This window comes from Lolium rigidum, chromosome 6 (assembly GCF_022539505.1).
Source record: "Lolium rigidum isolate FL_2022 chromosome 6, APGP_CSIRO_Lrig_0.1, whole genome shotgun sequence".
NCBI classification, from domain to species: domain Eukaryota; kingdom Viridiplantae; phylum Streptophyta; class Magnoliopsida; order Poales; family Poaceae; genus Lolium; species Lolium rigidum.
Window position 1 is genome coordinate 18,225,907 of NC_061513.1, and position 10,829 is coordinate 18,236,735.

General features: G+C 49.2%; 1 pseudogene; it reads right to left on the reverse strand.

Annotated features, from left to right (window-relative positions):
* Positions 1–2,009: 2,009 nt before the first annotated feature.
* LOC124662226 lies at positions 2,010–2,843 on the reverse strand (annotated as a pseudogene).
* Positions 2,844–10,829: the final 7,986 nt, after the last annotated feature.

Below are 10,829 nucleotides of genomic sequence, written 5' to 3' on the forward strand. Positions count from 1 at the left end.
TGATGTTAATGTAGATGTATCTAGACACATTTTAGTTGTAGATATATTCATTTTAGCATCAAGTAATATGGATAGGAGAGAGTAGAATGTTTATAATGTTTATTATCTATAATGAAAACATTATTTCTTATTATGTTTTGCTCACTTGATACTGTTTTTTTGTTGCGTATTACCCCTTTTTCTTATCATCCCGTTATCCGTGTATAAGCTAGGAATTTCATCAAACAGGTTAAGTGGAAGGTCGTTTTGTCTTACCCTTCTGTGTCTCGTGGAGCACGCGATTCCGCTTACCCAATGTCGAGAAGTAGTCCGAGATGCATAACCCATGCTTTCTTGGCCTCGCCGCTCGCCGGTGTGGGTGCTACAATGGGACACTACGCGTGTGCATAGCTCCGTCATGCGGCACACGGAAGCCTCATGACGTGGTTATCCCTAGCCCTAGATTATGTGATTGATCTTTCCCCATTCTTCTCGCCAGTTCGAATATAGATGGTGCGACGATGGGAAAATGGGGTGTGTAGGTACGGCGTGTGGTGGCGAGGGGAGCTTCCACGTTCGGGGCGCCTTATGCACTCCACGCTGGATTCTCAAACCCATTAGTGCCACACTATTCCAACGTAATGGTTGTACATGGTTGTGGGTGTTCCGGTCTTATCCCATCCGTCGGGTGGCGTTGAAGATTCGTGCTAGTACATTTTGCAAAAATCAACCTGTATCTTGTTTATTTTCATCCCATATAAGCAATAAAAGTTTACATGTTCATCTTCAAGCCAAACTCATCCCCTACTTCTCTCAACAAAAAACAACCTGTCCCCTACGCCGTGCTCGTGATTCTTTCTCTTCCTACACTATTTTCTTCCTTTGTTAATCTAAAAGTTCTTCCATATTTAGCCTCTATGCTTCCTAACATGGTCTAATCCCGAGCATGTATATATGTGTCTTGGGAAAAAATACACATGCCTATTAACGTATTGGAAAAATTAACTTATATGCTCATTCTTACGTACAATTAATATGATACGGAGTAGTAAAAAACTAATCAAAAATATTTCTATACATCTTCTATAAAATGAAAATACTGAAAGGGTATGATATGTTAAAACTAAAAAAAAAGGGGGCTGAGTGATATGAAAGGGGTATAGCTTAGGTTATACTGTCAAAGAGATTGCACGAATCTAAGCGCACAATTGGACGTCCGGGATAAGCCCGGAACTTCACATATATGTAGAGTTGTATTTTGGATCGTCACAACTGCATATATCTTTGGGGAATCCACAGCCACCCTAGTATCAACAGGTCGACGTGCGACACCTCTCAATCACGTATGCAACCCTAGCCTCCGCCAATCCGCCAAGAAATCAACCACTGCCTCCACCTTATGTCAGTTCCCCCTCCTCCGGCCACCCTTACCAATGTTAGAAGGAGTGGAGAACTCGATCTATGAGTGAAGTTTTCAATAAAATTAGATTTTTTTAAGATATTAATTTATGATTTTATCATCCGTCTTCTTTTTGGCCTCCTTAATCCTTATTCAATGGAGATAGCATCATCTACAATAAGTGATCTTCAACGCTTTGTTTGACATCAAGATCTTATTCCCAATGTCAATGGTGGTGTTGGAAGGTTAATTTCTCTAGGTATGATCTTTCAGATTTTGCTTCGTCGGATCGATCTTGACCTTTTCTCATGGTTACGTCACCGATAATAGTGATTCGTATTGTTGGCTCCCTACAACATCGACCAGGCTGTTCGGTTGTTTTTTCCTCAAATACTGATGTTGGTACTCTTGCCGATATTTTTTAATTATTTTAATGGTTGCTCGCGTGTACGTTTCACACTGCGGCTGGAATTAAAATTATCGAGAACTCTAGGTGGTTTGCCATTTATGTCATTTTTAAGAATAGTATAAGATGGTATTCTTGGAGAAGAAAGAGTTTGAAAATCTCAAAGATTTACTCGTTTAGGCTTTAGTAGTATTTTATAATCACTGAAGTTGATGTACGACTATCCTATAACCTATGAACTGCGGGTGCGGCAGCCGGAGATCCTTGATCCTGCTCTTCAGACTTGCTCGCAGCGTTTGTTCGGTGGAGCGCAAGGCGCGTGTCGTGCGACAGCCGCCGGCATCGATTGACTGGAGGCGAGGGCAGTGGTCCGCGAGAACAACCAACGAAGCTAGCGTGATCAGGCCGTTCCACAACACGAGCTTCTCCAGCATAGGGATCTTCTTCGCCACCACCGCGATGAACTTCTCGCTGCAGGTCATGTCGAACCGGCACGTCACGTGGAGGCTCCGCAGCGATGGCGCGCTGTATGCAGAGAGTTGCAGACACGCACACGAATGCACTTAGCAAGAATATGTAGATCATCAGATGCAGATTCAGAGATTGATCGACGCGCGCGTGCGTACAGGGTACATGTATGTACCTGTGGGCGAGGAAGATCAGGACGTCGCGGTCGACGCGGCCGCGGTAGGACTCACAGCGGCCGGCGCTAAGCCGCACGGCGGTACACGCCATGGCTTGCCACCCCTCAACGTGCTTTTTATTGCCGCCGGCGAGGTCAATGTGCCGCCACAGCAGCGGCTCGTCGATGGCCACCAGCCGCCACGGGGCACATGCCAGCCCCGCGCTACGGAGGACTTCGGTTTGGGGGAGCAGGCTCAGGATGACCAATAGCACGTCGCGGGGCAGCGCCGCCCAGTCCCTATCATCCGCCGACCGAGGTAGATCATCGAACACGTCCTTGTTGCCGCTGTGAAGCCGCCGGCGGCGGCATGACGGCGAAGAAGTATGTAGATCGATTGCCGGGGCTCTGTTTCTCTTCTTCGACCTTATCCCCATCGATCTCGTTTCTGTAGGTTTACCCAGATAGAGCCGCTGTGCCGGCAAAATAGAAGGATCCAGGAAGAAAGGAAAGGTTGCATGTGCAGAACAATACATGCTACGACGGAAGGAAAATAAATAGGGAAATAGGGAGAGGGCTTGAAACTCAAAATAAAATTATGGAGAGGGCTTTGGAAGGAAAATAATTCTATGGGACCAACTCCACCAATTAACACGTGGCTAGGAAAAAGATAAAAACTGTTGGGATTAGGTTGTCTTTTTTTTTCTACATCTAAATTGACATGCATGCCACAAGTCTATTGGTGAAATTGGTCAAGGCCGAATTTATGGGTCAGGTCCCATAAAATCATTTTCCTTTGGAGTGACCGTGGATCCTCTTGTTAAAGCAAATCTAGCCCACACCGTAAACTACGGTCCTTCAAACATACAGTTTGAATTTGAGTTTGGCAGAACAGACATCACAATTTCAAAGTGCAAAGGGCCTACCTTTTTTATTTTACCTCCTCCTTCTACCTCCGAAGCAACCCGAATGCGACATGCACAGTCACCGGCGGCGCTCGCCTCCCTAGGCCCATACTTGCCAGCCACGCTCACCTCCCCAAACTCAGGCCCAGCCGCGCTCGCCGGCCACGCTCACCGGCCCATACTCATCGTTCCCATACTCTCCCCGCAGTTGTCGTCCCCTAACCCACTTCCATGGAGTAGCAACTCTGACCGGCCGCCGCATATGTCAAGAAGAGGAGTGGCTCCACATTTGGCAAAATTTCTACTCAAATTCGCAAAAAAATAGGCCACAATCAAGCCTCTATGTCGAAAAACGGCCAAAATTTGGTGTGGTGTGGTGGAATTTGGTCGGACTCCGACGAGTTTAGCGGACGAAGGCGGCAACTAACTTCCCTCCTGTCAGGCATTGACCGGTTTACATGGCCCTCTCTGTTTTCTCTCTAAAACGCTAGAAAGAAGGGTCTCGGATATAAACTTTCGGTGCCCTTTAAAACAATTAAGGGCCGGATTATTTTAAGGGGTCTGTTCTAGTCTCTTTTTTCACCTAAAACTGTAAGATTAGGTTATTTTAAGGGTTTGACCACTTTTGAGGATCGGACTCTGCAGCTGCAGGTGCGGCAGCCGGAGATCGGTGACGACCTTGCTCTCCATTCTCTCTTGCAGTTTGTCGTCGTCAGCTGGCACTACACAACACTGTAGATATTTGCTACTCCCTCCGATCCGAAAAGAGAATGTGCATCCGAGTAAAATATTTTACTTTCCTTTCCACTTCCAACTCGCGAGAACAACTATATCCTACTTTCACCGGAGTTGTTGAGAATGATGCATGAATCATGTAAGAAATCTCTAACTTTTACCACATTAAAACTAACTAGTACGTTCTGTAAAAAAAAACTAACTAATACGTGCTACACCAGATAGAGAGAGGGAGCGAGAGGGCGAGGGAAAGAGAGAGAGAGAGAGAGAGAGAGAGAGAGAGAGAGAGAACAGAGTGAAGAGGGAGTAGGCAGAGTCCGTCAGCGTTGTGGTTGCGCCAATCGGCGAGGCTGCCCGTTCTGGGTAGGAGAGCGAGAGGAGATGTGGGTGGGATAGGGATTGGGATTGGGCGAAAAATGGACTAGAGTGATTGGACGAAAATACTATTGCAGTGCGGAGAGATTGCAATATGCACGAACAAAACCGGTGGAGTGGATCAGGCTAACGAATTGAGGTATTAGGCTAACGACATAACACCTAACTTTCTTTTTAAATACTTATAAATATGTATCTGAGATTTGTCTAAACCTAGATGTATCTGGACACTAAAGGTCATCTAGATACATCCAAATTTAGATAAATTTCAGACAACTATTTATAGGAGAGGTAGTAGTAGTGATTTTCATCGGAAAGAAAACCACATGCCAAAAGGTAGCAACATAGCTATAAGAAGGTTGTGTGTCCATGTTATCACCAGAATTTGACCGGATCAGAGGTGGGCCGCGATTAAGATGGGCTTGAACAATATACACGGAAGATATACATGAATCGGCCTTGTATACAAAGTTTGGGCTAGTTTGCACGTGTATCTGTAAATATAGTAGGATACGTGTCGGTTAGATAGAATTTGGCTCGTGCACGGTTGGGATTATTCCCACGTTAGAAAGTCTACGGACTATAAATATGTATCAATGGTTATTGAGAAAAACAACAATCACGTTCATCACAAACCAATCTAGGCGCATCGTCAACCCCTTGTTTCGAGGGTTTCTTCCGGGTAAGCATCATGCTGCCTAGATCGCATCTTGCGATCTAGGCAGTATACGTTTATTCGTTGTTGATGCGTTGCTCGTGCTGAAACCTTGTTGATGGCGAGCAGCGTAGTTATCATAGATGTGTTAGGGTTAGCATTGTTTCATCGTGTCACATGCTTTTGTCCATGCAACCCTTAGACGTCTAGCCGCCCTTACACCTATCTTAGGTGTAAGGGCGGCACCTCGCTTGATCATTATTTAGTAGATCCGATCCGTTATGGTTGCTCCTTGTTCTTCAAGGATTAGTTTAATATCTGCATAGTTAGGCCTTGCAAACGGGTTGAAGGATCCAGTAGCACGTAGGGTGTAGTTTGCTAGCCCTAGATAAGATGTTCCGGGGATCAACTTCATGTTGGTTTTTAGGCCTTGTCTAGGGTTGATTTATTATCACCGTGCGTGGCTGCCAGGCTCAATCACGCGTAGGATGTTCCGATTATGTGGTGAAAACCCTAAATCGTCGTAGGTCGTTTTAGCTTTATATTGATCAAGCAGGACCACCATGTGATCGTAGACCTCATGCGAATCATGGGTGGATCGGCTCTTTGAGCCGATTCACAGGACAACCTGAGAGCCGATCGAGGCTCGTATTTAATGTTTACGTGTATGCCATGCAGGAAACTAAGCGAAGCAAATCCATCACCTTCCTGACCAGGTATAGGTCAGGTGGCACGCCCTTGCACCAGCATCGGACGTGCGTGCCGAGGCTTTGCGGGCCGTCGCTCGAGGGACCAGGGCCAGCCGCAGTTCACGGGAGCCTCCCGGCTCTACTGTGTTGCCCGTCGTTGCTCGCCGGTGGGTTTCTGACCGCAACACATTCTGGCACGCCCGGTGGGACAGTCTTCGACATCAACTGCATCGCCATCTACATCCGAGATGGCGGAAGGTACTCGAGTCACGTACAAAGATCCGGCCGAGGAGCTCAAGAAGAAGTATGACGAGGTCAAAGCTATCCTCGAAGCCGACCTCATCGGCTCTTTCCGGAGGACCCGCTCACACGGCATTAGGTGGAAAGGGTTCTCACCGAAGCGCGCTCGATGGTGTGGACCTGTCTACCCCTTCAGAAGAACGCACCAGGTCTCGCGTCGGGAGATTAATTTCATGGTAGCTCATTCGCTGCACCGCCATTCTGAGAGCCTGGTGAACACTTTGGAGCGTGTCGCCCTTCGGGTGATCCAGGAAATCATGAGGCATCAGTATTCTCCGTCAGGACCTGCTCTAGGGACTCACCAAGGAGAGATACCACTCCAGTCCCGACCACCGCTGCCGTTCGCGTTGGCAGCACCAGAAGTGCCGAGTTCACCGGCATTCGTCGTCTACAAGATCGGTGGTGACCCTAGTGATTACCAGTTCTTGTATGAGGCGCCTAAGGAGATCCCTCACGGGTACACGTGCACATACGTGCCGGACTGCGATGGCTCGGGCACTCACGAACCGGATCGCAACGGCAGGGACTTCGGAACGGCAGGAGGAGCTTCTGGATCAGATCTTGAGAAGCAGACGTGGCTAGCTAAGTATGCCACTCCAACAAACCTCCAAAGCTCAACTCCTGCAGCTAGCTCAGAGCTTGAGAAGCAAGCGTGGCTGGCTAAGTATGCCACTCCAGCGAATCTTCAGAGCTCGACTCCTGCAGCCCGGCACCGCGGATCAGATCAGTACAATCTTGAGAGACCAGTTCGGCATGGTGCCGAAAAGGAGGGCAATCGGCTATTCCAAGCCGTACCCCAACGAGTACGATTTGATCCCACTACCACCCAAATATCGGCTCCCTGAATTCTCCAAGTTTAGTGGGTCAGATGGCTCCAGCTCAATCGAACATGTGAGCCGATATTTGGCGCAGCTGGGCACGATCTCAACATCAGATGAACTACGTGTGAGGTTCTTCGCGCAGTCCCTCACGGGATCGGCTTTCGGGTGGTACACATCGCTGCCACCAGACTCAATCCGGACTTGGAAGCAGTTGGAAGAACAGTTCCACATGCAGTATCACTCAGAGGCTTCCGAGGCTGGCATTGCCGATCTAGCACAAGTACGACAGAAACACGGAGAGACGGTGTCAGAATACATCCAGCGCTTCAGGACCGTTAGGAACCGATGCTATTCGGCTCGTTTGACTGAAAAAGAAGCAGTCGAGTTGGCGGTGGTGGGTCTCGCATCACCGATCAAGGATATGGCTTCCCAAGCGAGACTACCCTTCACCGGCGCATATGGTTCGAAAGCTTGTCATTATATGAACAGCGCCACCCGAGTTGTACCCAGGATAAATTCAAGCGTGCGGTAGTCCTGGTTGAGGCAGATGAAGATGAAGGCTCTGCGGGAGATCAAGAGGTAGCAGTGGCTGAATGGACTCGGGGGGCAAGCCCCGTGTCCTGCAAATGGGTTAAGCCACAAGGTCTTCCAAGAGGTTTTGACTTCGACGTGACCAAAGCTGAGCAAATTTTCGACCTCTTACTTAAGGAGAAGCAGCTAAAGGTACCCGAAGGCCACAAAATCCCCACGGCACAGGAGCTGAACGGAAAGCCATACTGCAAGTGGCATAACACGTTCACCCATACCACCAACGACTGCAGGGTGTGGCGTCAGCAGGTCCAAATGGCGATAGAACAAGAGCGTCTAATTTTCAGCTAGTACGCCATGAAAGTCGACACACACCCTTTCCCCGCCGTTAACATGGTGGAGTGCACTTACCACAGGAGGTGCCGGCCAGGTTTCTCGTTCAGCATCAACATGGTAGGACCTGGTCACCACTCTGGTAAGGACAGAGACGAGGGCAGCCGCTCTCATAACAAGGACAAAGAGGAAGTCGTTCCACGCGATCGGCTCCGGCACGATGGCAAGCGCTACATCACAGAGGGAGAAGTGAAGAATGTGCGATATCAGCGACCTCTCTCTGATCACCTCCTCAACAAATACGTGAGTCAATACGACCAACGCCGACGATACGACGACGATGACGAAAGAGATCGTGCGGCTAGCAGGGACGCCATGAGACATCGTCGGCATGATCGCGATGAGGAGAGATATGAGCGCCATGCCAAGGAAAAGTCAAGAGAGCAAGACGACGTGGATAGGCACTGGGACTGTCCCTTCTTCAGACACTGCTGGGATTCAGGAATGAGCCGATTGCCTACAATCGGCAACTGCCCAGAATGTAGACAAAAGAAGAAGGGTGCAGGAGACGTGTCAGTGTTCAAACGTCTAGGGCCTCTCCCATCTCGGAACAAGCAAGCTGAGTCCTCTTGGGTGGAAGATCTCGAGGAGTTAGAAGATGACGATGAAGAAGAAGAAGATAAGTACCACCGGCCAAGGTGGTGCCCTGATGGACTCAGCCGTTCCCAAAAGCATAGGGTTCAGCGACTACGTGGTTTGGAGGAAGCCGAAAGGTTATACCTGCACACGTTAAGGAAGGCGCGGCCTGATCTGGCCGCGAAAATTCAGCGAACTTTGGACGAAGAGGGTCGGCCACAAAAGAAAGAGTGGTGCACCAAACAAAGGAAAGCCGATGATGAGACATCGGCTGACACAAACATGGTGTTCATCCTTCCAGCGGAGTTTTGTGCTCCAGGATTAGACGAAGCACCTGTGACACAACTTGACTGCGGCCCACGGCCAGTTATCTTTGAGAAGCCACGAGAAAGGAGCTACAGACACCTGAAGGCCCTGTACTTACGTGGTTATATCAATGGGCAGCCTGTCAACAAGATGCTGGTGGACACCGGAGCGGCGATCAACATTATGCCATACTCCATGCTACGTCGGTTGGGACGCTCTAGCTCGGATCTGATCAAGACCAACGTTACACTGAGCGATTTCAACGGCCAAGCATCTGAAGCCCAAGGTGTTCTGAACGTGGATCTGACCGTGGGAAGAAAAACCATCCCTACGACGTTCTTTATTGTCGATAGCAAGAGCACCTATGCTGTCCTGCTAGGGAGAGATTGGATTCACGCCAACTGTTGCATTCCATCCACGATGCACCAATGTTTAATACAGTGGGATGGAGATGAAGTAGAGGTCGTCCACGCAGATGACTCAGCCGAGATTTCAACGGCCGGCATGAACGTTTGGGAGACGACGGGCCAAGAGCCACTCTCGAGGCATCACTTTGGACGGCTGCGAGCGCATCGACGTGACAAAAAACGGGGTGAGGCTGGTCTTATCCACCGGCCTGACCGTGTAACAAGAGCAAAATCTATGGACGCACGTGGCAAGGCCGATCCTTGTGATCGGCCCCAAAAAATAAAAAGGGATAATCTTGTCTCAAACATGTCACGTAGTTATAGTAAAGCAAGATCAAGATGTAAACCTTCATTGAGCAATTCAATCAACATGGAGGCCGATTCCAGCAATCGGCCAAAATTATCCTCGCCATACGTTCTGCCTGTGTTCAACGTCGATCTAACGGGCGACGGAAAGCTGGGATACGGGTTTACGTCGGCTGATGAGTTAGAAGAAATCGAAATTGGTCCTGGGTATAAGCTACGACCAACATACATCAGCAAGAGCCGATATCTTCAATCACTTGAAAAATTCGGCTCGGGGGGCACCTAATATGGAATGGAATAAGGGATGATAGCATGCGTAGACCGATTCACGAAATCGGCCAGTAAAAAAATTCATAATGTACAGCCAAAGCCGATGCACAGCCATCGACTCTAGTACAAATTACACAGGGAGACTCTACTGAAGGAACATTTCGAGGGCATGGAGGGCATCAGCACGAACACGATCCACCTCCGCGATCTCGGCCTCATCATCTTCGTCTTTGCCTGCTACCAGCTGCGTGTTCAAGGCGCGAATTTTGGCCAAGTCGGTCTTCAGTTCAGCTTTGAGGCCTTCTGCTTCCTCGAGGGAGTGAACGATGAGAGCTTCCTTAGCTTGGTCATAACCTTGACAGGCAACAAGAAAACGTCAGGAGACAGCAAGGGAGTAAGGTAGAGCTAAATGGAAGGATCGTACCTCTCCTAAGACCAGAGGAACAGCCGATGAAGAGGTGATCGGCTCTGGTGTTTCTGCTATCGGTTTGGCCAAGTTGGCCACCTTCTCAACTACACTCGTAGAAGTTGCTAGGTCCAGAGTGGCGGATGGCATGGGTACCTCCTCGACTTCCCCACTGGAGGTGTCATCAGTCTGCAAAGGGAGAGGTTAGCCGATGAGAACGACAAGGGGTCGGCATGCAAAATGAGCCGAGGAGAGGATGGAGTTACGTTTGATATCTCCTGGTTTGATGGAGAGGCTTGCGGTTCCTTGCGAGCTCTCTTGATGCATCGGCTCTTTGTGCGTAGGCTGCCCTGCCCCGCTTTGCTGGGAGTTTGGGAAACGGCAGGTTCAGGGGCTGACCTTTTCTTGGAAGCCGACGGTGGCAAGTCTGGCTGGCTCTGCGTGGTGGTTTTCTCAGAATTGCCCGAGCTCGAGTCCCTTCGACCGGACTGTGTGTCCTCACTAGAGTTTTCTTCGGTGGAGGTCCGTAGAAGAAATACAAGTATGCTTGCGAAGCCTAGAAGGATGAATGAAATCAGCCAAAGCATGGGCGAAACTTACGTGCGAGCCTTCTTCAGCTGGAGTAGGGCTTTGGCGCTTCAGAGTCTTCCTGGCAGCTACTTTCCTCACCGCTGTTCTCGCCTTGACTGAGGCTCGGGGGGCAGCTGACCTAGTAGACACTCTGCTTTTTGAAGCCGATTTGGGTGTCATC